The sequence below is a fragment of the Mus caroli genome, unplaced genomic scaffold, assembly GCF_978045245.1.
Source record: "Mus caroli unplaced genomic scaffold, Mus_caroli_1 scaffold_19, whole genome shotgun sequence".
Classification (NCBI taxonomy): domain Eukaryota; kingdom Metazoa; phylum Chordata; class Mammalia; order Rodentia; family Muridae; genus Mus; species Mus caroli.
This window is the reverse complement of record NW_028227274.1, coordinates 43323257-43350059: the sequence shown is the minus strand read 5'-3', so window position 1 is coordinate 43350059 and position 26803 is coordinate 43323257. Positions and strand designations below refer to the sequence as shown.

The 26803-nt window shown below is 37.5% G+C and overlaps 1 long non-coding RNA gene and 1 pseudogene across 1 annotated transcript in view; one reads left to right on the top strand and one right to left on the bottom strand.

Annotated features, from left to right (window-relative positions):
- The first annotated feature begins 2242 nt into the window (after window positions 1-2242).
- Window positions 2243-5693, top strand: LOC110284530 (WASH complex subunit 3 pseudogene; annotated as a pseudogene).
- Window positions 5694-11974: 6281 nt separating this feature from the next.
- The window catches only part of LOC147000284 (uncharacterized), a 125741-nt gene continuing 110912 nt past the window's right edge, over window positions 11975-26803 (bottom strand). The window contains exons 2-3 of the long non-coding RNA XR_015046121.1: window positions 24267-24352; window positions 11975-12024 (exon numbers count right to left, since the gene is read on the bottom strand). This is a non-coding gene — a long non-coding RNA (uncharacterized LOC147000284). The remainder of the gene's footprint in view (window positions 12025-24266; window positions 24353-26803) is intronic.

Genomic DNA, 26803 nt, shown 5'->3' with positions numbered 1-26803 from the left:
ATAGCAGCCTTATTTATACTAGCCAGACGCTGGAAAGAACCCAGATGCTCCTCAACAGAGGAATGGATACACAAAATGTGGTACATTTACACAATGGAGTACTACTCAGCTATTAAAAGGAATGAATTTATGAATTTCCTAGGCAAATGTTTGGACCTGGAGGGCATCATCCTGAGTGAGGTAACACAATCACAAAAGAACTCAAATGATATGTACTCACTGATAATTGGATATTAGCCCAGAAACTTAGTATACCCGAGATATAAGATACAATTTGCAAAACACATGAAACTGAAGAAGAATGAAGACCAAAGTGTGGACACTTTGCCCCTTCTTAGAATTGGAAACAATCACCCATGGAAGGAGTTACAGAGACAAAGTTTGGAGCTGAGACAAAAGGATGGACTATCTATAGACTGCCATATCCAGGGATCCATCCCATAATCAGCTTCCAAACGATGACACCATTGTATACACTAGCAAGAGATTTCTGAAAGGACCCTGATATAGCTGTCTCTTGTGAGACTAGGCCGGGGCCTAGCAAACACATTAGTGGATGCTCACAGTCAGCTATTGGATGGATCACAGGGCCCCCAATGTAGGAGCTAGAGAAAGTATCCAAGGAGCTAAAGAGATCTGCAACCCTGTAGGTGCAACAACATTATGAACTAACCAGTATCCCAGAGCTCTTGACTCTAGCTGCATATATATCAAAAGATGGCCTAGTTGGCCATCACTGGAAAGAGAGGCAGGCCCATTGGACATGCAAACTTTATATGCCCCAGTACAGGGGAATGCCAGGGCAAAAAAATGGGAATGGGTGGGTAGCGGAGTGGGGAGGGGGTATGGGGGGCTTTTGGGATAGCATTGGAAAAGTAATTGAGGAAAATACGTAATAAAAAATATTTTTAAAAAAGATATATATGAATATATCTCTAAAGTAGGCTGTGCTGATTTAAGTATGCTTGGCTTATAAGAATTGACACTATTAGTAGGTGTGTCATTAATGGAGAAGGTGTGGCCTTGCTAAAGGAAGTGTGTCACTGTGTAGGTAGCATTTGAAGTCCTATGCTCATGCTCTTCTCAGTTGGGACAGCTTCCCCTGTCTGCCTGCAGAAGAGAATCTTCTTAGGATCAAGATATATAACTCTCAGCTCCTTCTCAGCACCATGCCTGCCTGGGTGCTGGCGTGTTTCCTGCCATGATAATAATGGACTGAACCTCTGAAACTATAAGCTAGCTCCAGTTAAATGTTATCATTTATAAATTTTTTTTGGTCAGCTTTTATGGAGTCTCATCATAGCAAATAAACTCTTGTCTGGGGCAAACAGTCTGATTCTCTTGTCTGTGGAACAAGATGTAGAACTATGGACTCTTCCAGCACCATGTCCACCTTTATACTGCCATACTTTAAGTCATGATAATAATGGATTAAACCTCTGACCTTCTAAATCAACCCCACTTAAATGTTGTCCTTTATAAGAATTGCCTTGGTCATGGCATCTCTTCATAGCAACAAAATCCTAGCAGAGGCAGAAGCCAATTGAATAACCGTCTGTATCTCAGGCTCATTATCTCAGAATTTCTAATGAACATAACCTAACATAAATGCTTTTGTTTCTTGCATCCTAATTATTTTACATGGTATGCATATATATCAGAAACTCAAATTTAAAATAAATGGTGTATTTTTCTAAAAAAAAAAAAAAAGATAACAGGTTCAACTTCCTTTCTCCCAATAATAACTCATTCAGCTAACACAAGAAATTTCTTAAATGCTTCCACATGCTAATGAGGCATTTTAGTACCCTAAAACTTCAGCCAATGACCTTCCCTTCCTGAATATTCTCACTCCCTTCCCCCAAGAGGTATATATGCCCTGAATAAAGTGTATGTGCCCACATCCACCCCAATAAATCAGTATGAACAAGCAAGGATCATCTCAGATCTTTCATTAAAGATCGCCATTGAAAAGGCTGTCCTCTTAAAGACCCATGCCTAAGATTCCCCAAGAACACTTTCTCCAGCCCCTCCAGTACTTGGCCCTCATTCCCAATCAGACCAGATCTGGACCTGCTAGTCCAAGGCTAGTCTTCCCTTTCAGCCTGGCATGCAGATTCCCTGAGGGAAAAGGTGGGCTTCAGACTGTTCCTGAATACACCCACAGCACCTAGGTAGCCAGAGAGGATACTGGCAATCATAGCATTCGTCCCAGTCCCTGATGTTTCCCCTCAGATCCAAAATGTGGCCACTTCTGACTCCCCCAGTGAGAAACAGTGGCTGTGGATTCTCCTTTTCAGCCTTTGCTCTGCCTCTTCCCTGCCCATGTGCTGGAGGTGTCTGGACACCCAGAAAGAATAAAGTAAGACAGAAGAAAACCAGACCTACACACTTACAAGGATTCACTTATATGTACCATTATAACTCTCATGCAATCAGGGGCTAGAACTGACTCAAAACAACTCAATTTTAGGCAACCTCTCTTGCATCCTGTTCCTCAAGTCATCACTCCTCTGCATACTTTAGTAACTAGTTTTCTGAGTGGGTGGGGCATCTTCAGCAAACTATGCAGCCTGTTTGTATTCACTTCTTTCATGGTTCTTAGGAGTATTAGAAAAAAAAAAGAAGAAAAAGAATGCTGGGTCTGAAATATATCACTTTTCCAGAACATGTTAACTGAATTACAATCTTAGTAGATAAGAAGGAGTAAGAAGTTGCTCTGATGCACATTCATTGATGCTGACCCTTCACAGTATAAACTTAAATCTTTAAGAAGTGAACAGTTCAGACTGTGGTGAGACATGTTTATAATCCCAGTGCTTGAGAGGCTAAATCAGTGAAGCTATGAGCTTGAGGTCAACCCAGGCCTCACAGGTCAACACAGAGCTTCCAGAAAAAACAAGAATCACAAGAATAAAATGTTCTCCTTTGCTTTCTTTCTATTGCTGTGATACAAACCACATACAAAAGCAACCTGGGGAAGGAAGGGTTTATTTCACCTTATAGTTTTCCATTAATTATCTAGGGAAGACAGGTCAAGAACTCAAGACAGAACCATAAAGTAGAAGCATGGAAGAACGCTGTTTACTGGCTTGCTGCCCTTGACTTGTCCAGTCTGCTCATCTGTATAACCCAGGACAACATGTTCAGGGTACGTACCACCCACAGTGGGCTGGGCCCTCCCACATCAATCATTAATCAAGAAAATGCCCCAGAGACATGACCTCATTTGAATTTGATGAAGGCAGTTTCTCAATTGAGGTTCCTTCTTCCCAGAGGACTCCAGTTTGTGAAAAGTTGTGTCTAGTTTGTGTCAAACTACACAGTACAGCCTCACTTCCATTCTTCCCATAAATATGACCTCCTAGAAATGTAGAAAAATGTGTGTGCATATTAATTGAGATACAATAAATATACATATATATAAATATAGATACACACATATACACAAATATATAGTTTACAATGGAGACTAAACATATAGATTAACAATGGGCATGACTTCTATGAAATAATCAAGGCTCATTTATATAATATTTTGGGTTTTCAGAGTAATTATTTTGTTCTATTTGTCATTTATAATGAAGACAATAATGTTTTTCTTCAGTTATCTGGCTAGAGTTCCATTAAAACATTTACTAAAATTAGGGAATTTTTAAACCATGGAAGCTTAATTGCATTAATTATCCTTTTCACCCTCAACTGTTTTATAGTGAAACTAAATAATGGATGCAATAATGAAGCAAAGGACATGTTGGATTTGCATATTTTATAAACATGCTCAGGACAGCAACTATGCTACTTTGCTTGGAGCGGTCGTTAGGTTAATCATACGTTTATGAAAGGGAGAACCCAATTTCCAGGGGTCAGGTGAGGGCTAAGTGGGGTGACTTTGAAACCAGGTTCTGGGTATGCTCCTCTGCTTTTATGTGATGGATGAGAAAACAAAGGTTTTGAAAGAATATTCCTGTGGACAGAAAAGAGACCTATGAAGTTGTTAGAGCAGCCCCTGGAATAAGGGCAATAGCTTAGACCGCTGAGTGCCCATAGAGATAATTGAAAAAAGTCTTTTCTAAGAGTCAGCTAATGAAATGAAAATGGACTTTTTAAACAGAGTGAAAAATACCATTTCCCTTGACCATACTGAGCTTCCTAACCCAATCCCGGGAAGGGGACTTCTCACCAGGCAGGCAGTCCTGCACGCCATCCCTCGGGAGTGCAGAAACAGACTGTGTTTCGTCCTCACCTCCTTCCAAACCTTCACTCTCACAGCTACACACACGCACCAAATCCATAAGACCTTGACAATTTTCAGGGTAGAAACAGCACGGTGCACTCTTGGAACCTTATTCCTGCAGACAGTGTGAGAAATCCACAAGCAATATGTACCCCGATGTATTAGCATGCTTCATTTCAGTATAACGTGTGAAATAGATAGAAAAGTCCTAGAGATTAATTTAAAAATGACTTCTGATCAGAGCAGAACATACGATATAAAATTCTAAAGATTTGGAAGTTAAATAGAAGCCATGAGCACTTGTCTCTCAATCCAGTCTGTGGCACTGGGAGGACTTTCTAGTACTTATGAGTACAAAGAGCAGGCCAAGGTCAGCCTTCCCTCTTGATTGGAAATGCCGGTGTTTCATTTTTCAATGAGAAGAAAGAGAAGGACTGTGATCTAGGTAAAGGCTTGTCTCCTAAGAGAGTCAAGAGAAATTAAACACTGGACGATGATAACCCAGAGTAGGATTCAGAACAAACTTCCCAGGATTGTTTTCCATTCTCTGGAAAGTACAAGAGACATGGTCTCTGTGGGGGAAAAACAGTTGACTGCCATAGATAATGTCAAACAGTGAAGCAAGAAAAATAGGTTTCCCCAAATGAAAACTTCTAGCCAAGTTACAATTCATACTGTGGTCTGCTGCAAAGAAACTTATTTTGTTGAAGTCAGTGAGCCATGCGGAACTCTCAAGAGATTGTAACAGAATAGGGAAGAATGTGATAAAAATCAAAATAAACGCCAGCAAATGATAAAATTATCCATTATTATTATATTATATTTATTATTATTATTATCATTATTATTATTGTATCTAGTAAAGAAACAACTAAAAGTAAATAACACTTCTGAGAATTGGCAATAGGTTCTACCTGTCTGGGAGGGGCTTGTGCCCAAAGCCCTAGGGTACCCACATGTTGAGGAGATAGATAAGGATGGGCTTCCTCTTATGGGGTCAGGCATAACCAAGGTGCCAGATATTCAATGGAAAAGAACCGTGGCATTTCTAAGCCAGTTGTCACATGCACTGTGCAGTTTTCTCGACAAGTTTTCCACAGTTTGTGAGGAGAACCTGGCATACCTTTCTCTTTGTGTTCAAGAACTTAAAACACACTCTCAATATTTTAGACTCTCAATGTGAAGCTGTCATCTACCCCAGGCCTAGAGGAGGTCACAGTTGAAGTGTTTCCTTTAAATGTCACTGCTGTCACAAATGGATCATCATTCTGAAACCACTTCAGATCAACCACATCACAACAGTACACAAGACTCTCCACCACAGGAAAATGAGGCATCATCAGAAAGTATCTTGAATGTAGTCAAGGATTCAAGATCTACCAGGTATCCCAAGATGGTCCCAATGACAGCAATCAAAGACAAAATGATATCAGGGCTGGGTCCCAGAGCTCCCTGAGAAGCCTGAGAAACTCCAGTGCCTAACAATGAAGGTGAAAAAAAAAGCCAGATAAAGTTCAGAAATTTTCAGTGACCAAGTTGGACTGTGATGAGAATTAGATACATGTGTGGGAGGATGTTTTTACATTCTGTGAGAGAGACTTCACTCGAATTCTTAGAATAAAATCATAAAATAGCCACATAACTACTGGAAGCTTCCTCTGTTAAAAAAAGTCATTTTTAACATCCCAAAACATTGGTAATAAACATTTTGTTCTTCAAAATCATCTTGCTTTATGGTGCACACCGTTAATCAACCATAGAAGTATTTCCTGATGAGGTTTTATGAAGACTTTGAATCTTTCGGCACACAGTGTTCTAAGCCATCATTATAAATTGATCTGAATTGGTCTTCATGATTAAACAATCTAACATTGGAAGGCTAAATAAGAATTTTTGAACATAAGTAGATTGTTCATCAGGCACTCTTTAAAGGTTTAAAGAGTGAGTCCATCGGAAGAGGTCAATCAAGGCAATTTGGGAAACTTTTGGCTAATTCAGATTTATTGTGAAGTATTAATGATGCCAATATAGAATTACCATTCAGAATATGTCTTCTAAACCATGAAGTCTCAAGACAGACTGTAGGACATGTGGAAATACTGGGTAGCTATATGCAAAATCTCAGAGATTATTGTAGGAGACAAGTAACTTTAGTTTAATCAACTTAAGGTTAGTTTTAGAATTCAAAAATAGAATCAACTTGTATAATCATCCCTATTTATTCAGCAAGTTATTATAATATATTTAGTTGTAAATTACTATTACAAACTTTACAAAGATAAATGATCCAACTATGGACCATGAATATACAACATGATCTATGTGTGGACCATGCATATTCAAGACTTCTATTTCCACTTCAGAAAAGAACTAAGTCTCTACTCAAGGAGCCCTAAACTTTTCAAAGCCAGTCCTGCATGACATACTCTGCCCCGACTTAAAATACTAAAAAGAGTCGTCAAACCACAGCTCTTTGGGTTCCCCCAAAGTAGGGTATTATGATACCAAAATGACTATAATCTTGTATAATTATTTGTCATTAGAATATAGTATAAATTATAGGCATTTAACTACTAAAACAGTACATTAGATATATTTTTATGAATGACATGGAAATGTACATATTATGGGGATGCCTTATGTTTTCAATGCACTTAATGTTTAAATCAGAATAAACATTTCTATCTTATAAGGCATTTAGCATGTATTTGAGTTAAAACTGATTCATATATTTCCTCCTAGCTCTTATAAAATATATAATTGATATTTATAGTCACCCTACAATGGATAAGACACCAGAGCCAATGTCTCTTATCCAACAGCACTTAGTATTCACTAATGAAGGTTTAAGCTTCTCTCTCTTTCTCTTTCTTCTTCTGGATTCCCAGCTTCTGGAAACTGCTACTTTTTTCTTAACCTCTGTATAGAAAATCAACTGTTATACATTTCACATGCACGAGTTCACGCTGCTTTTGTCTTCATAGGACTGGCTATTGTACCTTCACATGAGACTTACAGTTCCATCAACCTTGTCATCGATGGCAGGATGCCATAATTCTGAATGACTGAAGAGTATCCCATTATGCACGAGTGCTACATTTTATTTATCCATTTATCAGTTCATGGATAACTAGGATTAGGAAAATTCTATTTCGTGGCCATTGAGAATAGTGTTGCAATACATAGAGGCATACAGGCATAATCTTCTTTATATATGCAATCCAGTTCTAGGAATGCTGATAGGTGTAGTACCTCTAGTCTTCGTTTTTCAAAAATCTCTATACTGCTTTACATTGTGGCTATAAAAACTGAAATCCTACTAATTGGATAAAGGCTCTCCTTTCCTTTTACCCTTGTCTGCACTAATTAGCATAAAAACATTCTAACTAGAGTGAGAGGATGATACATGGTCACTTTGCTTTGCATTTTCTGATGATAAGTGATGCCTCCCACCCCCCCAATCATGTTCCTTTGGTAAGTTTTGACTTTCCCCATTGCTGGATGAATATATATAATATATATAATATATATATATATATATATATATATATATATAACCTAATCAGACATATAACTTTAAAAATATTTTAATAGAATTTAATACTTTCAACTCAATACATTTCAATTATTTTTGCCAAGTCAAATTTTCTAATTTTTTAACCCTGTCTACATTTAATAATCTACTAGAAAAACAAAGCATTTCCGGGGAATATATGTGTAGAAGAAGAAATGTTTAAGGCATCTAACACTGCCTGTCTCTGGAGGAATTGCTTGTCCTAATTACACAAAAATTCAGCCAACCAGCTCACCCTAATTTTTTTTTTCTTAATTGGCTGTCACAGTTTTTAAACTGTGGCTGGAAAACTTAATTTACATTGACTTAGAAAAATTTTAGAAGTAAAAGCCTACAAGCTATGTTCACAGTGGTCACCAACAACATAACTTATAACCGTACCATGTCCCTGAGAAGGAACACTCCAGGGCCTATCAATGGGACTATCTCAGGTCACATTACTCCTGACCCTGTCACTAGGACTATCTAGAAATGATGAATCCTGCTTTAGCTTCAAAGTTACCATTTATAATTCCATTTCCTAAACAAGTACATTTAAAAGGTACAACTAAAAAAAAAATGAAATCTCAAAGTTGGGTGGACAGTAGTGGGAGTCTAGAGAGGGTAGTTATGAGAGGAGTTCAGTGGGTGAATTGTGTTCAAAGTACATTTTTAAATTCACAAAGAATTAAATATTGTTTAAGGAAGACACAATTCATTAGATGGAACTCTGGCAGTCTTGTAGAAGAGTTGGGGGAAGGATTGAAAGACCCAGAGGGGATAGGGACTCCACAAGAAGACCAACAGAGTCAACTATCTGAGCCCTTGGGGGCTCCCAGGGACTGAACCACCAACTAAAGAGCACATGTGGGCTGGACCTAGCCCCTCTCCCCCAACATATGTAGCAGATGTATAGCTTGGTCTTCCAACAATAACTGGAGGGGGGTTGTTGCGGGAGAGGGCTGTTTCTGACTCTGTTGCCTACCTGTGGATCCTGTTCCCCTAATAGGGGCTGTCTTGTCTGGCCTCAGTGAGAGAGGATATATCTAGTCCCTTGTGACTTGAGGTGCCAGGATAGGTTGGTAGCCAGTGGTACCTCCCATTTTTACAGAAGAAGAGGATAGGGGAGAAGCTGTGTGAGAGAGGGACTGTGAGTGTGAGGAGGGTTCTGTGATCAGAATGTAAAGAGGATAAATTAATTAATGAAAAAAAGACAGGCACAATTCTTTGTGTAAATGTGAGTGATAATGCCATCTCTTGACTATAAGTCAAACTCTCAATTCAATTGTGTATTTCAGCCCTGTTTATACTTTTAAGTCTACCTGCTGTGTCAGGCTAGTGCACATGACTATGTGCTTAGCACTCAATCCAAACCTAATGAAAGAATTTCTTAGGGGTTTTCTAACTTGAAGGTTTCCCCAGGCTCAAGTCTGTTCCCACAGTGCAATCCTCTCCCGGAGGTTTCCTACCTGGCTCTAAAATGTGTGGCCATTTCATTCAGTCTCAGTTTCTACTATCAGTTTCAAAGAACCTATTTGTTTCCCCCTTTCTCATTAATGCAATAATTTAGAGTTTTTATATAGCCAAATATACATAAAACATGAATGTAGCTTTGCTTATAAAATAAATACATATGTATATGTACACATATGCATTCACATATAAACACATATCGGGCCCAGTTGCTATTATTTCTTTATCTCCTAAACAACTGAAAGACAAACCTAAGAAGATGTTCTTCATGATGTTAAAATGTGGAGTTGAACATGAAACTCAAGAAGAACGAAGACCAAAGTGTGGCCACTTTGCCCCTTCTTAGAATTGGGAACAAAACACCCATGGAAGGAGTTACAGAAACAAAGCTTGGAGCTGAGACGAAAGAATGGACCATCTAGAGACTACCGCACCTGGGAATCCATCCCATAATCAGCCTCCAAACGCAGACACAATTGCATACGCCAGCAAGATTTTGCTGAAAGGACCCTGATATAGCTGTCTCTTGTGAGGCTATGCTATTGCCTGGCACACACAGAAGTGGATGTTCACAGTCCCCTATTGGATGGAACACAGTGCCTCCAATGGAGGAGCTAGAGAAAGTACCCAAGGAGTTAAAGGGGTCTGCAACCCTATTGGTGGAACAACAATATGAACTAAGCGGTACCCCCAGAGCTTGTGTCTCTAGCTGCATATGTATCAGAAGATGGCCTAGTAGGCCATCATTGGGAAGAGAGGCCCCTTGGTTTTGCCAACTTTATATGCCCCAGTACAGGGGAACACCAGGGCCAAGAAGTGGGAGTGGGGGGGGGATATGGGGGACTTTTGGGATAGCATTGGAAATGTAAAATAAGAAAATACCTAATTAAAAAAAAACATGGAGTTGAGCTTCAAACTCTTTGCATTAGAAACACAAGAGCACATATAATAGTTAATATAAAGAGAAAACCAAGAATCCTTTAGGGAAGAATCCATGGCTATATAGTGGTGATACAATGGCAATGGCTCCATTTGGATAACATATTTAGTTGAGAGCACTGTGATGGCTCATCTTGGCTGTCAACTTGAATACACATGGAATCAAGGCAAACCCAAGCAGCTTGGAACACTTGTAAAAAAGTCTCCTGGTTGGAGCATTTGAGGTGAAGAGACCCATTCAAAAACAGGGCAGTAGCTACAGGGCAGCCCATATAAAAGGACTTTGAAGAAGAAAACTGTTTTATGCCTTCTTGCCTGACTCTTGCTTGCAAGTTCATCTATCCTGATATTTAGGCATTCCATCACTGGTATTAGAACCTACCTCTTCAGGATTCCAACATGGACTGAAGACCAGCTAAGACATCCAGCCTCTTGGACTAAAGAACTCTTAAATTATTGACCTTTCTGTTCAAAGCAACCATTGTTGAATGAGCAGGACCACACAGCCTGTAACTCTTTCCAATAAGTCTCTTTTAAATACATACCCTCAAATCTGTTCCTCTAAGGAATCCTAACGGATACAAGTACATAAATAGAAACAAAAGAGGAAACATAAAGAGCTTGCAAAGGTTGTATGGGGTGCCAAAAGAGGGAAAATGTAATCAATTTCCAGAAATGGAAATTTTAGAATTAATCAGTATCTCATGCAAGTATTGTCAACAGAAACTCTGAAAAAGTATAAATTCTTTTCATTTTAGAACAAACACAAATTTAATCTATATTAGTTAGTTAATCAATATGACCTTAAAATTAAGAAAATCACATTCTTTTTTAACTAATTTCTTTTACTTTTACATTGAAAACATTCATTCTGTTGCTTTTATAACATCTGAGACCCTACATAATATGCCACATTACAATTTATTGACATTTATTATCTTGAAAATAAAAAAATACTTATAAAGAGAAAATATAAGTGACAGATGTTATTGGGTTAAAAAGAAAGCAACAGAATAAAGGTTAATTGACAAGAACCCAGAAAGCATTTTTCAAAATATGATTGGCAGCATTTTGCATTTTTTGAACTCTTAACAAAATAATGATGTAAAAGTTAAGAATTTTAAGTAGTCACGCTTCAAGCAAGGGGTTAAATGAGAAAATCTCATTTCCATATTAGAAATGGTGCAATACTAATGAACTTGTTGATGCTTCAATTTCATGCATCATTCTGCTATTTAGTCTGTGTTCTCATTAAAAAATGTCAACTATTTCCAATTATTGATAGTTCCTGCACTTTTCCTATAAGCAAAATGCATCACAATTTATTTCATAAGATTATAAAGATAAAGGAATTGCATTTTAAGCTGACTGCTTTCTAAATTTGTTTAGTTAAGGACATTTTTTTTAAAATTTGAAATGAAGTCACTAAACTTAGCTTCATTTTATTAACTTGACAAATATAATATTCAATATTTTCTCTTGTATTCCACATGTTAATAAATTTTGCATATATTTATTTTGCTTATGCTATCTGAAATAACTTTGAAAGTAATTGAGACATTTATCATTTTACAGAGGCTTATAGTAAGATGAGGACTTACGTTTGCTTATTTTTAATTGAAACAGAACTTGATTTAATAAGTCAAAAGAGTCTCTCTTACAACTAGTCCTTTCTAATGGTTAGAGAAATGGATTAGATCTTCAGATCACGTACCTGTTGAAGAGGGCCCACATTCAGTTCCTAGTACCCACATCAGGAAGCCAGCAACCTCCTGCAACTTTAGCTTCAGGGACACCCAACACTTGTGGTCTTCATGGGCACCTACACTCATAGGTATATAAATACTCACATAAATCTTTGATAAATAAATCTTCTAAAAAGACTATATTTCTCATACTACAACAACACAATATGAATCTGAACCCCCGAATCCTTAAATCCACTGTTTTAGTTAAATTAAAATGTTTGTCTTTCGGTTTGCTTGTTTTTATTTTCACTTCTGTCCTAAGTTATAAGCCCCCATGAGAATACCAACACTTGTGACTTTATCATTAGTAGTAGCAGCAGCAGCAGTTGGTACCCCCATATGTTTACTGAATAAATGAATCACCAAAAATTTTACCTCCAAAGCCCTAAGATTTATATGGATATATCTATACCTAGTGTCTTAGTTAGGTTTTGTTTTTTGTTTTATTTGTTTGTTTGTTTTTGTATTTATTTATTTATTTATTTATTTATTTATTTATTTATTTATTGCTGTGAAGAGACATCAAGACCAAGGCAACACTTATAAAGGCAAATATTTAATTGGGTTGTTTCAGAGGTTTAATCCATTATCCTCATGGTGGGAAGTACGGCAGCTTGTAGACAGACATGCTGCTGGAGGAGGAGATAAGAGTTCAATCCAAAGGCAGCCAGGAGGAGTCTGAATACATTTCATCCTGGGCATAGCTTGAGCATTTAAGACTTCAAAGCCCCATTTTCATAGTGGCACACTTACTCTAACAATAACGCCTTGACTGCTTTAAGTACTACAATCCTCCTCCAACAAGGCAACACCTCCTAATAGGCCCCTACCTATGGCCAAGCTTTCAAACGCATGAGTCTATGGGGCCATGCCTATTTACACCACCACACCTGGCTAGTCTATGTCTCAAGCTTATGCCATAATCTTACACATTTTGATTGCTTATTGTCCATTAAAGGCAGAGAAAATAGTATATAGAAATTAATTTAAGAACATTGTTACTTTTTCTAAGAGTGAAAAAAATATCACATGTTTTTATGTTTTTGTTTTTATACAAATCCCTATCCCTCCTCAAGTCTACTACTAAAAGAATTAATAGTACTTATAATTATTTGATTAGATAAAAATAGCTGTCAAGTGAAAGGCATAGTTATAGGTGTATACTCAGGAGGACAGACAGAATCAAGACTGAATATAGGCTCACTTCACCCCACAAGGAGTTTGTCATTTTTTGAGAAGACACATGCATGATACTATTATGTTGGAGGTCAGCATAACCCAAATGAATGAGTGTCATAGTATAGGCTATTGTAGATATGTGGATAAAGGAGACAAACCCTCCTGAGGACAAGGCAATAGCCGAACACTTCATCCGTAAAAAGGAACTGAAACTAAAAGTTTGCAGAGAACATTGTTAGCAGAGGGAATAGTAGAATATGACTGGCCCATGGGAAATGGCATTATTAGGAGGTGAGAACGTGTTGGAATGGGTGTAACTTTATTAGAGGAAATGTGTCACTGTGTAGGTAGCTCCTCCTTTGGATGCAGATGTAGAACTCTTAATTCCTACAACACCATGTCTGCCTATATGCTGCCACACTTCCTGCAATGATGATAATGGAATGAACCTCTGAAACTGGAAGCCAGCCTCAATTAAATGTTATCCTCTTTAAGAGTTGCCTTGGTCATGGTGTCTCTTCACAGTAATGAAACCCTAAGACAGAAGACATTCACGTTCATTACTCATACGTTCACTTAATTAATAACTGTTGATTATTTTAAGAATTACACATCAAGCAAGCTGGGTAAGATTTCTGCATAGAAATATTTGCATTACAAAGCTGAACAGTGGTACAATAACAGAAGAGAATAAGTGGTTAACAAGTTTTTTCAGATTAAAATTTGTAATAGAATCTAAACAGTGTTTTGGGTTTACAGATCAGAAAACCAAATAAGTTAAAGAGGAAAAAAAAATCCAGCAATGTCATAAGAAATTGATGCTTGCGTAGAATTTATATATCAATCTTCTTACATAATGGTGGTTGTTTAAAACCTAATTATTAACAACAGAAATCACGATGAAATAGGTATAATTTGAATAAAAATCAGCTACTATTCAGAATTATGACATTTAAAGGAAGGATGATTTAGATTTCTTCCAGACATCAAAGGATTCACATGATTCATGCTTAAGAATTACCTTGCTAACTTAAATGCATAATGTGATTACACTGAGGGAAAAAACAATTATATACATGTTGTGAAGATAAGGAGTGGCTATTTTTAACAGCAGCCTTTAGAAAACACAAATTGGTCAATTTTGCTGCCAGTATTGATCAATGTCAAAACTGCTCATGATATTTAATCCAGAGGGTTTTTTTTTTTAATAAACCAGAGATCCTAGAAGAACCATATATATATCTGATTTGTAAGTGTTCCTGTTTGAAAGAATTACATGGATGGAAATGGAGAGGAGCCTGAGGAAAAGAAGGTACAGCAACAGGCCCAAAGAGGGATCCAGCTCAAGGGGAGGTCCCAAGGCCTGACACTATTACTGAGGCTATGGAGTGCTCACAAAAAAGGACCTAGCATGATTACACTCTGGAAGACCCAACAAGCAACTGAGAGAGTCAGAGGCAGATAGTTGCACCCAACCAATGGACAGAAGCAGCTGACCCCTGTTGTTGAATTAGGGAAAGACTGAAAGAAGCTGAGGAGGAAGGCAACTCTGTAGGAGGACCAGCAGTCTCAATTAATATGGACCCCTGAGATCTCTCAAACACTGGACCACCAAACAGGCAGGATACACCAGCTGTTATGAGGCCACCAACACATACAGCAGAGGACTGCTGGGTCTGTGTTCATTCAGAGATGATGCACCCAACCCTCAAGAGACTGGAGGCCCCATGGATTTTAGAAGTCAGGTGGTGTGTGTGTGGGGTGGGAACATCCACGTGGAGACACGGGGGTGGGGTGGGGAGGAGGTATGGGATGTGGAGCAGTAGGAGGGTAGACGGGGGGTAATAAAATATGAAGTGTAAAATAAAGAAATTAACTAATTTTAAAAAGAACCATATATATCAATGTTTTTAAAGAACATTTTATCTCTCATTTCCTTTATGTTAAGACATCTATTTTTAATTAATTTGTTCTCTTCTATATTACATCCCAGCCACAGTTTTCCCCTCTCTCATCTCCTCCCACCCCCCTTCTACCTTTCTCTTCCAATACACTCCTCCTTTCTCTTCAGAAAAGAGTGACCTTCCAGTGATATAAACCAAACGTGATATAGCAAGTTGCAATAAGACTAGGTAACTCCCCACATATACAGGCAACCCAGTAGGAGGAAAAGAATCCTGAAAGCAGGGAAAAGCATCAGAAACAACCCCTGATCCTTCTTTTAGGAATTGGACAAAAACACTAAGCTACACAACTATAATGTATATACAGAGGGCCTAGGTTAGACCCATGCGTACTCCCTGATTATTGGTTCAATCTCAGTCCCTATGAGTCCAGTTTTGTTGACTCAGTAGACTCTCTTGTGGTGTCCTTGACTCCTCTAGCTTCTACAATTCTTTTGCCTCTCCTTCAAGGAGATTCCCTGAGCTATGCCTAATGTTTGGCTCTGGATCTCTGCATCTCTTTCCATCAGTTGCTATATGAAGCCATTCTGATGACAACTGGGTTAGGCACTATCATGTAAGTCACTCTGGGTCTGATTTATCTCATTCAAGATGTTTTTTTTTCTAGTTCCATCCATTTTCCTGAAAATTCCATGATGTCACTATATTTAAAAGCTGAGTAATATTCCATTCTGTAAATGTATCACAATTTTTACATCCATTTTTCTGTGGAAGGGCATATAGGTTGTTTCTAATTTCTCATTATTATGAATAAAGCTGCTATGAACATAGCTGAGTATGTGTCTTTGGTAAGATGGAGCATCATTTGGGTATATGTCCAGAAGTAGGATTTGAGGTATATAAATTCTCAATCTTCTGAGAAATTTCCATATTGATTTCCAAAATTTGGGCTCCTACCAGCAATGGAGAAGTGTTCCCCTTGCTCTACATCCTTGCCACCATGAGCTGTGGCTAGTGTTTTTGAGCTTAGCAATTCTGATAGGTCACCTCAAAGTCATTTTGATTTGCACTTCCCTGATAGCTAAGGATGTTTGACATTTCTTCATGTGTTTCTCAGACATTTGGGATTCCGCTGTTTGCACATGTTTAGATCTGTACCCTTAAAATTGGATCATTTGATTTGTTGATGTCTAGTTCCCTGTGTTTTTTTATGTAATTTGGAAATTAGCCTTCTGTCAGATATAGAGATGATGAAAATCTTTCCCTACTCTGTAGACTACTGTTTTGTCTCATTTGTGCTGTTCATAATAGCCACAATTAATATATAATGTATTGGGATAATTCTAACCAACCAATGAAAATTAAAAGTATAACAAGAACTTCAAGATTTTACAGAAATTGAAGAAGATATCAGAAAATACAAAGATATCCAATACTCATGGATTGGTAGAATTGACATAGTAAAAATGGCCATCTTACCAAAAGAAATATATAGATTCAATGTAAGCCCCATCAAAATGCCAGCACAATTCTTTACAGACCTTGAAAGAACAATACTCAGCTTCATATGGAAAAACAAAAATCCAGGATAGCTAAAACAATCCTATACAATAAAGACTATTAGGGGTATCATCATCTCTGATTTCAATCTGTACTACAGAGCTATGGTAATAAAAACCACATGGTATTGGGATGAATAACAGACCGGTTGATTAGTGCCATCAACTTGAAGACCCAGACATACATCCACACACCTATAGACACCTAGGTTTTATATATGTATATATGGAAGCCAATAATATTCAATGGTAAAAAGAAAGCATCTGCAACAAATTGTGCTGTTCTAACTGTATTTTGTCATGTAGAAGAATACAAAAATATCCATACCTATCATCCCCCACAAAACTCAAATACAAATACATCAAAGACCTCAACATAAAAATAGATACACTGAACCTGATAGAAGAGAAAGTAGGGACTAGGCATTAACACATTGGCACAGGAGAAAACTTCCTGAACAGAACACCAACAGTGTAGGCACTAAGAGCAACAATTAATAAATGGGACCTCATGAAACCAAAAAGCTTCTGCAAGGCTCAACATCTATTCTAAGGCAAACATATTTGTATGTTCATCCACTGGATAAAACAACAAAGAGTCCCTCCTCTTCCTAAGTGCTTCTGATGTTAATGCACTGTTGCATCTAGTGATATCTTCATGTGCTTTAGCTCCAGGCTGTCGCTTTTTTAAAAGAGTGAATAAGTGTATGTTTTGACAGCTAACTTGTCACTGGTCCCTGTCCCTCTTTAATTATGTTTTCATTTCTTTGTTTTGCCAAAGCATGGTCTTAAAAACTTATTTTACAACTTCTGTAGACAATTGTATTTCTGAATTGCACATATTTATTAATGTCTTATTTTAACCATTGCTTAAATGTTTGTTTTGTTGTTCGTAATAATTTTCATTCAAATGCAGAACTCATTTTGTTCCATTTAATATCTTTCTTTGCTGTCTTACCAAACCTGATTCTTCTTGATCCATTCATTTAAAGAAAGTGTTTCAGATTTTTTTCTTCACAGTTGATCTTCTCAAAGTTTCCCTTTTTTGTTTTGATCCATCAGCTAAGTATTTTTAAAGATCTATTTGGTTTTTATTTTATGTGAATGACTGCATGTATACTTGTGTACAATACATTGGTATATAGTGTACCAATGAAGGGCAGAAGAACGCACTGAATTCCCATGGAAATGGAGTTACAGACAGTTGTGAGTCTCCGTCTGTGTGTTGGGAACCAAACCTAGGTTCTTTGCAAGAACAGCAAGTACTCTTAACCACTGGAGCTATCTGTACAGGCACATATTTGCTAACTATTAACAAATATTTACTTGTGCCTAACATTGTCTTACTGGCAGGCAATAGAGCAGTCAAGAGTGTCCTTTCAACAAATGTATCAATTTTATAGCCAGTGTTGCATTTCATAATATATGTAATTTCTGTGATAATTTCTCTAGCCATCTTTTCTTTTCAATATGGTTGGAATGTGTAAATGACAAATATACAGCACATTCTCAAACCATCTTCTGTGAAACATAAATTTCTAGTTGCTTTTAATGGCTTCTGTTCTCCAAACTTGAGAGCCATGGCTTGCTACTTATCAACTGTGTCTAATCTGCCATTAAACTAAGTAATGATATCTTCAAATTTCTGCCATCACATTTTAATTACAAAGATACCATTTATCTTCCCCAAATGGCTTGCTTTTTTTTTTTGTAGCTACTACATTCCCTCTGCAATATCAATTCTTTTCTTTAGCATATCTTTAATTTTTTAAATACAGAAATTTCACATATGGGGTCTGTTTGTTGAATTTGATTACACATTCTCATTCCTCACCCCTCAGCAGGGATGTGGAATTTGTGTGTTCCCGAGTTGCTAGGCATTTTTGTATCCTTGAATTGTTTTGCTGTTTAATTGCTGTTGTTTATTTTTTGGGGGTTGGGCTAGGCTCCTTGCATACACCACAGTGCATGTGTAGCAATCAGAGAACAAATTTTTGGAGCAGATCTGCAAAAATTCTAATCTGTGCATTCCAGGGCTTGAACTCAGGAGACCATTCCTCACCTGCCAAGGGACCTCTTCCAGCCTCAGTCAGACCTTAGTATTTGACCTTGACAGTAAGTATTTCTAGGGAGAAAAGTGGAGACTAATGGGTCCTTATGCTCAGAAAAAAGCAGGTTTCTGCTCTTCACCCAAATGCTCCAGAAGCTTTACCCACTTCCTGCTTCACCAGGAGGTTTCACTGTGGGGTTTGGGAACCATTTTGCACATACACAGTGCTGGTCTCTTGCTGTTTTGCTCCGTGTATTTCCTATAGTACCATTCCACACGAAACAAGCCCACCCCCTTGCCTCATATGTTTCTTTTCATCATGAGTTATTTTGTTAGTACAATAAGATATAACATTTTAATAATATTTAAGCTAACTAAAGAGATTTATTAAAAGCACATGGATGTGTGCAGTCAATCGTCTTTATCCAACTACTTTCTTTTTATTCACTTTCAAACTAATTTAGTGGCAGTTTTATTTAAAAATAGTTACTGTAACTTAGAATATTGGATTCCAGCTATAAATCTTGAACATACCCTTCAAGAAATACTGTTACTGAAGGCTGGTAGAACAGTGGGCTTGGTTTTCTGTTTGTTTTACCTAAGCTGCTTGCAATGCTATCATGATTTAGCTTCACACCTACTCTTCCATTGTCATTTTCAGTCGGGACTCTGAAACCCAGTTTGTTTGTTTGTTTGTTTGTTTGTTTGTTTGTTTTAAGATATGTTCTTTATTTACATTTCAAATGCTATCCCAAAGGTTCGCTGTAAGCCCCCCCTCCCCCCCCGCCCTGCTCCCCTACCCATCCACTCATCCACTCCCACTTCTTGGCCCCAGCTTTCCCCTGTACTGGGGCATATAAAGTTTGCAAGACCTAGTTCTTTTCCAGCTGAAACACTAGGCTCTGCCAGCAGGGGCTCCTGAGAGGGATATGAGGCTAGTGGCGAGAGAAGGGTTCTGTTTTGCTTCCTGCTCTTAGCATTTCTAGCTTGTGCTTCAGCAGAATGGCTGCTGGCTGTTCCAATGGTGCACATGATTTCGTTTGGACTTCTAGACTTCCCAAACCATCACGATTGTGCCCTCTAATGGACCCCAGATAAGATCTCTGGTTCTTCCTTACCAAAGGAGTGCTGCAAGACCATGTGGTGTCTCTGTGTCCTTGCAGGGGCTTTAATGACTCTGCAACAGCCAGTTCTCAGAGGTTTAAATCCTGCATTTCTAAGCACCCCATCTATGTCACAAGCTAATTAAAGAAGGTTGATCTGTCTCTTTTGAACCCAAAGTTTTACAGCTGATTAATGTTTTTTGTATCATCTTTTTCAAGTTTCCAGTTCTCAACTGTTTTAATAAACTTCCTCCTGCTAAGACATTTGCTGTGGTTTCTACTCGTAAAAGGGCACTGAATAATATGCATTTCTGTCTATAATAGCTATCTTTTGAGTGGCCATTGGTATCCTGCCAAAATGATACCACTAATTTTACTGCCTGTGAATATTATAATGTTATTTATATATTTTACTGAAATGTTTAAAAATGTGATAAAAGAAAAATAAGTGTAAGCCTCCCATTTGCCTTCTGCTTTGTCAAAGTCGTGCAAGGTAGCTCAATAACTACTCGATGATCACTTGGTTAGGGAAGAACGAACGAACGAACGAACGAACGAACGAACGAAAGAAAGAAAGAAAGAAAGAAAGAAAGAAAGAAAGAAAGAAAGAGAGAAATTAAAGACTTTCTAGAATTCAATGAAAATGAAGGCACAACATACCCATACTTATGGGACACAATGAAAGCAGTACTAAGAGGAAATTCATAGCACTAAGTGCATTCATAAAGAAGTTGGAGAGATCCCATACTGGCAACTGAACAGCATACTTGAAATCTCCAGAACAAAAAGAAGCAAACACACCTGAGAGGAGCAGATAGCAGGAAGTAGTCAGACTCAGAGAAGAAATCAATCAATTAGAAACAAAGAGAATCATACAAACAATCAACAAAACCAAGAGCTAGTTCCTTGAGAAAATCAAGGTAGACAAACCGTTAGCTAAATTAACTAAAAGGAATAAAGTCTCCAAAGTAACAAAATCAGAAATGAAAAGTGAGACAAAACAACAGAAACTGAGGAAATTCAAATAATCATTAGGTCTTTCTTCAAAAGTCTATAATCCACAAAACTGGAAAATCTAATCAGAATGGATGAATTTCTAGACAGATACCACATATCAAAGTTAAGCCAAGATCAAGTAAATTACCTAAACTGTCCCATAACACCTGAGGAAATAGAAGTAGTCATTAAAAGTCTCCCAACCAAAAAAAAAAATAATAATAATAATAAAGTCCAGGGCCAAATGATTTTAGTGTAGAATTCTATCAGACTTTCAAAGAAGACCCAATACCAATATTCCTCAAACTATTCCTCAAAATAGAAGCAGAATGAATACTACCTAATTCATTCTATGAGGCCTCAGCCATCCTGATACCTAAACCACACAAAGACTCAGCAAAGAAAGAGAACTTCAGACCAATTTCACTTATGAACATCAACCTGTCTTTGACAAAGTAAATAATATATTTCTGTCAGGAGCCATCTAGAAGAGGCTAAAGGCTAGCAGGTGATCTTCTAGAGATGGTTCACTGTGGAACTGCAACAAATGAGTCCTTGGTGTCTAGGCCCAGGGGACAATGTCTCAGTCTTGATTCTTGCCATTGATATGCCTTTTCTGTTATTATTAAATCAATATAACAATTCCTAAGCATTTGCTCACCCTATTAAACAGATTTTCTGCAGATCATTGGAGATGTACTCTCTTGTAGTGATGCTATGTAGACAAATAGACGATTTCTTAATTCTTAATGATGATTCTATAAGAATTCCTAAATTTATACTAGTAATTATTGAGACTTTATAATAAGGGCTGTAAATACAGCTCTCTGTAATAAGAAAACTGCAACTAGAATTCCGCTGGTCTTTTGCTGTCATGAGTTAATTGTACTGATAGTAAGCAGGCATTGATACAAATTAACAATTTAGGAATATACTCCTATAGTCTGTAAAACAGCTAAAGGCCATAAACTAGGAATGAATGATTTATTGAACTGTCCAAGGACAAAAGATAAAATATTGACTCAATTTATCTATACAAAACTTCAATGTTAACTTATACATAAGAATTGTAATTTAGATTCCCAATGAACCTGTGGAGCTAGTGACAGATAATGAATGTCTAGTTAGACAACTAACGTTATTGGAAGCACATGTAAACATCTCTGTTGTATTTCTCATCCAGTTTCTGATTTAAGTCTATCTTTGAACTTGCATAAACTCTCCAAAAATAAGATATTTGGAATACCATGTGATCATGAATCCTGAGATAAGTATAAGAAGTAATGAGAACAAAGAATAGAACACACATACACACATACACACACACACACACTCACAGATTTTTTTCTTAGAGATAAGTTTTCCCCTTTCTTCTTCTCTTAGAAATAAAGATTAGAATCTCTTTTTAAAGTGTTTTGTTACTTCCAGAGAGTGATTTTTTTCTAGCTGACAAGGGGTTAAATAAACACCCAGCCTTAGGGCCAGGGGCATTGTGGAGAAAAGAACCAAAGGCCTCTCTTAATCCCTACCTTGTCTTGTTTTACAGTAGTGTTAATTCCTCTGAGCCATTGGGTTCTGGGCTCAGAGTAACTTAGAGACAAGACTGGTAAAATATAGAAAGCAATATTTACTCTCACAAAATAAAGATTAGCCCCCATACCAATGCTCTTCCCCTCAACTGCCTTCAAGAGGGAACCATCGGTGTCTGGGGCAGGTCTCCCACATATATCCATGAGATTTTCCCCACAAACCTTGTTTTGGTAGCATCAAAAGGTTGGCATGCTCACTAAAGTCTTCAGAAGTTCCTGTCCAAGGAACTAATTAGTCACAGGATAGCTACAGAACAGCTGATTTCAAACAATCAATGCTACTAACTAAAGTGGAATCATGTATTTAAGCTAAATCAAATTGAATTATACTCAATTATACTCATTTAAAAATACAGAGCAAAAGAGAACAAATGAAATGATAGGATACTTTTGGGGCTTATGTTTAACTTTTGCAGGAAATTGAAGAGTGATACTAATGGTCTACGGCCATCAAGGTGAGGGTCATGGAAGCAGAAAGCAGCTCTGTGTTGTTTATGAGAACTACCACCTATCCTGCTGCCCTCAGTAACTGAATGCTTAAATCTAAGTATGTTCTCTCTATGACAACTTGCTTTCACTAAGTGACCACAACCACTAGCTTTAATTGAAGGGGTTCCAGATGGACTCATAATACAAAGAACTTTGGGTTTTTTCATTGTGGATTTTTCAGGAACTACCAGATTAAAAAAAATTTTTTTTGAAGACCCAAAGTCTGGCTTTTACCCCGGTATCTCATTCAGAACTAACAGTTACCGTGTAACTGTAACTCCAGATCTTGGCAAAACTAACTCCATGATGGATGTGCCATTCAGGCTGTAAAACTTAGCACATAGGCAGCACCACCAGCCAAACTAAAACAAAAGTTTAATCCATCACAGTCCACAGAGTTCTGGGAAAGTCTCTAAACATACTAACTTTGCTTTTTAGCTTCAGTAGGTCTGATTCTAGCTAAGTGTTCTTGTCAACTGGTGTACAGCAACCCAGAATATGATCTGTGTTTAAATACTCATCCTGAGCAAGGTTCAGGGCAACACTGGGATCCTGAGCACCCAGTGTATCACCCAGTGCATTAGCTGGCCAATAAAGACTTTCTATGAGTTTAGACCCATGTCTGACCCGTCTTTTCTGGTGGATACCCCACATCAACAGGAAGAGTAAGAAGCTGCTTCTCCTCAAGAAAATCATACAACTACCACCTGATGAAACTTAAGCATTACTGCCCAATGCAATAGAATCTTTATATGGACCAATATCATAAAAGAACCACTCTGCCAAAACAAGGATCTTACCACCCTTTGGCTTGGTCAAAGAAATCAAAGAAATCTTGCAAACTGCTTTGTGTTTTGCCTTGTTTGTACTTTCACTGTAGAGTTAAATGATCATCTCGTAACCACATGATGAAAATTATATGTGGGAGAAGCTAGTCAACGTCTCAAATACAATATACAAATATTCATGTGACCTCTGCTTTGACCTCAGTGAGTCTCAGATCATCACAGCAGATTCACGTGAAAAAACTGAGGCTGAAGAAATACATAGATCACAAGCTGTTTCAACACAGAATTGGGTTGAGACATAACATGTTTCCCAGCATTTAATCCTATCAAAAATGCTCTCTTTCACTAGAAACCACTCTTAATATTTAAACATGAGCACATCTATTCAGTCAAGAAATATTTTTAAGTATTAATTGGTGTGTGTGTGTGTGTGTGTGTGTGTGTGTGTGTGTGTGTGTGTGTGTGAGAAAGAGAGAGAGAGACTTGGAGACTTGAGAAGAACAAGCTGTTATTCACTGGGAAAAGATATATCAAGCTAGTAGGCTGAAAACAGTTGCGATCACATAGAAGGAGAGTCCAGCTAGCAGGCAATTCAGTCAATTAAACTTTAACACAGTTTGCTTAAAATACCCACATTATAATTAGATGCAAACACTCACCACTACTGCTTATAGCCCGCTCCATTCCTTGGGCTCCCTTGGCCTCTTGCTGGATCCCATCCTTTTGTAATTCTCTCTACAAGAGTCTGTAAGAGATAGAATCTGTTAGCATTTCTCCAATCTTTGTGAATTTTACTTTAATTCTTAAATGATTTACTTTTGTGCAGAGACACAAGTTGAGTTTTTATTTTCCAGAATTTCCTAACATACCTTCTAGTAGGCATCTTACTAGTGTAGAAACACTATAGCCCACTTCATTGACATATACTAGGGAATATTTAGAATGAATCCCAGTTAAATTATCTAATTTTAACCTAGAGCCACTCTACACACAATTGTGAATTCTTGTCTTGTACAAGGAGATGTGCCTAAGCATGGAACCGGGAGCTCAAAGTCAGGCCACTGCATTCAGCCTACTCTTGGAATTAAAAGAGAGTTATCAGAGGGCATTACTCATAGCTTTCAGTTTCATATGAAAGTGCTAAACAGGGCAGGGAAGACACTACCATGTGTTCTTCATTCATTTTTTTCTTATTTCTTTTATTTACCATCTGGATCACTGTCTGATTCAAATAAACCAAGCATCCTTGGTTGTCAGCAATTTCGAACCCCTATACTAACCTCCACTATCTTCAATAATATTTCAACTCAAATGTCAATACACATGCAATCTTCTTTTGAGGACTATAGATGAAAAAAATCAGTGCTGTTGTCTATGTGCCTCAAAAAAAATTTAAAGTCTCAACTTTGAAAATTACTTTACACAAAGTCTATTTGGTGAGAACAATTAAAAAATATATACTGATTGAGGAAAGTTTTTCACTAAATTGAACATTTTGAAAACCATAAAAGAATCTCTTTTGGGTTCATCAGACTAAATATAACATTTTAATAAAATAGGTGAGCTTATGTTAGGTTTGGGGCTGGTATTAAAAAAAAAAGTCTGCATTTTATTCCCAGGGTAGTTTGGATAACAGATCATTAATTTAAGAAAATGCTTCAAATTCTAGGTGATAGAGACCTAGAAATTACATGTTTCCTAATCCTATTCTGAGTATCAAGAATTCTTGATTGAAGAATGCAGGAACGTTCAAGGACAAATTCGCACATCTACTTTCTAACAGAACACTGGGAAAACTGCTTCTGAGAATATTTACAAAGCTAGCCTCCAAATGATGTGAAGGCCACAGGTGACCTTCAGTTGACTATGAGGAAAAAAAATCAATTCTTGCCATCTTGTCTGTTTACAGAGGCAAGGGTTCTGGAAGCAATAGATGCAGAAATGCACGGTGAAAATGTTAATTAGAAGAATATTCAGTGTGCCGGGAGGCCTGACTGGTAACAGGGTCTTGGGTTCTAAGTTGATTTCATAATGAGACTAGACTGATTTGCCATCCCTGGAGGGAAGCACGCTCCCCTGCCTTAGTCAAGTATTTACTCAGAACCACGCTGAAAGGTCTACTACCGAGCATAGGAATTGTTTCACAGGGGAAAAAAATGTAACTCCACGTTTCCCATTATTTATTTAGTAATTAGTTTCTTTCTCCCAAATGAGTATAATGTTCATTTTTCACTTCAAAAATCACCCTTTAGGAATTTTGGTCTCACTCATGGTGGTACTGAGGGTAAAAGATCTACAGCTCCTGTCTTGGGTCTTGGTTCCTTGTGTCTTGTCCTCTGATCGTGGTTCCAAATGAGTAACACGTACTATATTATTCACTTGGAACCAAATACACAGTCTGTTTCTTTTTTCCCAAAACCATGCATCTGTAACAGCAAAGCTTGCGGCCTTTGCTGAATTTCTCTTTTTGATTAACACGGAGGCTAACTTTTAAAATTTTTCCTCTCAAAGAAGTCTTTATTATTCTTAGTTGACTAAGAGATTAGAGGATTGAAAAATGCTGAGGTTGGAGTGTCACCATATCAAAGGTATAGATATTGAATCTGGTGCCATTAACCTGGTCCTCATTATTTCAGCTTCTTAAAGCCTCATTCCTGCATGTGGTGGAGCCAGAAAGAATGGAAGGCCCAGGAGTAAGCATCCTCCCACTCCTCTCAGATCACCACCCCAACCTGTGCACATGTCCCTTACCTCCACCAACTTCCTCTTTTCTGTCATCAGCTTCCTGTACCAATCTCACTTGAAATGCCTAAATGTCTGGGAAGGGCTTACCTAATGCCACAGACATAAAATCTTTCCATATGATTTAGCCTCATTACCAGGCTATCATTATCTGTTTGTTTGTTTTAAAAATTAACATTACTATCTTAAGCAGGGTTGCTCACAAGGCAAACACATCTATTTTTATAATAAAATTTTAGGGGGACATAGCCACATTTATTTTTCATACTGGGTGTCTGTGGCTGTACTCATGCTACAGTGGCTGATTTGAATCATTGCAACATTATATGGCATGCAAAGTTTAAAACATTTAGTAATTATCCCTACTAGGACATATCAATGATCCCAACTCTAGGTGCTTGCTTTTTTTTTTTTTTTCATTGTCTATGCAACCTTTCAACTGTTCTGCTTTCTT